Source organism: Brachyhypopomus gauderio, chromosome 2 (assembly GCF_052324685.1).
Source record: "Brachyhypopomus gauderio isolate BG-103 chromosome 2, BGAUD_0.2, whole genome shotgun sequence".
NCBI lineage: Eukaryota > Metazoa > Chordata > Actinopteri > Gymnotiformes > Hypopomidae > Brachyhypopomus > Brachyhypopomus gauderio.
In genome coordinates, this window is record NC_135212.1 from 3,264,652 (window position 1) to 3,266,482 (window position 1,831).

Below are 1,831 nucleotides of genomic sequence, written 5' to 3' on the forward strand. Positions count from 1 at the left end.
GAACAGAATGGATCTCCTCTATAGTCTCACTGACACACAGGTGGCTTATAGATGGGGAGGCTGATTTGCATATTGACACAATCAGAGGGTTTAGTGGAAACATGTCCAATGGGGACTATTAGGAGTGATTAAAATACTACTGATTATTATGATTATGAGTTCTACCCATGTCTGTGATGGATTTGTACTTTTAGTCAGATGAAATGGAGATGAGGTGGACAGTGTGGAAGGTAATTCTTTGGCCTTTATCAACACACATAGCGAGAAACAACTTTAGACTGCTGTCTTTATGCAACGGTAGATCTGAGATTTTTCCTCATTTCTAACCAAAATGTGGGGTTCACTTTTGTTATATATTAAGATTCTGACAATTTTTTTCCATTAAGATAATCATGAAGTCATAATCATGAAGTCACCATAATAATTATATTATTTCAAGGCTGTTTTGACAGAACAGTCTTTGCTGCATTGACAAAAAGATCTTCCATCTGTTCTATGTAGTACTGGAAATATTATATAGTATAGTGGTTATGGCTTTGACACAATTAGGTTAATTGTCAGATAATTTTCTTTATTTTTTAAATTTTCAATCCTGGTTCCATTCTGGTTTCAGATTTCTCAGGAAACCAGAACAATTTCATATCAGCACTGTATCTCCAGAATGTCAGTGATGACCTTGTCCTCCATCTATGCTTCCTCATCAGTTCATCCTTCCATACAGTATAAATTTCTTGCTTTTAAATAGCAGAAAACACATTTGGGCCTTGCAGGTGAGGTTGGATTCTGCTTTAGGATGGAAGGAGGTACTAATGAAGGAATAAATAAAAACTGTTAAGGAGTGTTGGGAAAACATGAGTACAAGAACATTAAAACTAAGGAGATTAGTGTTGTCTCTTTAATAATGAATGTGTAGGGCATGGCACACGTTATTGTGTCAGGAGATATTTAACAGGGAGAGTTTTTGTGAAGGCTTGTAGTTTGTTTGTTTCACTGTGGTTCATGCGCACAGTAATACACAGCTGTGTCTTTAGTCTGCAGATTCTGCCCTTGTAAGGTTACTGTGCTTCTGGAAGAGTATCTGGAAACTTGAAACCTGCTTTTCAGTTTATCACTATAGTAGGTGTTACCATCACCACATATCTCTCCAACCCACTCCAGAGCTTTTCCTGCAGGCTGCCGGATCCAGTGTGTACAGTAGCTCCTATCAGTGACTGAATACCCAGACACTTTACAGGTGAGTGTCATTGAGTGTCCAGGACTGACAACCATGAATCCAGCTTGAGTGAGTTCAACACAGTGAACACCTGTTGGAAATTGTTCAAAAGTGTTATAAAATAAAAAATAAGAATATAACTACACAGCAGTATTTACAGTCTCATCTACAAACACTCACGGGTAATTGCTGCCACTAGCAACAGCGGTAGGAATGTAGTAAGCATGGTGTATGTTGAGATTGACATGGTGAAGCTGTTGGTCTTCAGGACTTCAGTAAATAGGAGAGGGAGGTGCATTTGCATAGAGCCTCTGATAAGATCAACTTGATGTTTTACATGTCAGCTATTTTAATCTACTTCTCATCTACTACTGTTTATTATGTTTATGTTGAAACTGTACTGTCGAAACTACTGTTTATTACTGTTGAATACCACATATTAGCAATATGCAATTTTATATTTGGATTAAATTATATAAAAATGATATATATAGTTGAGTAATTCTACTAGTGGAAGAATATGTTTTCCAAAATGTTACAGTCAAGCTTCTGCAGTAGACATGGAATGTGTTAGGAAACGGTGCGACAGTCCCACAGCATGAGACACACACACTCACA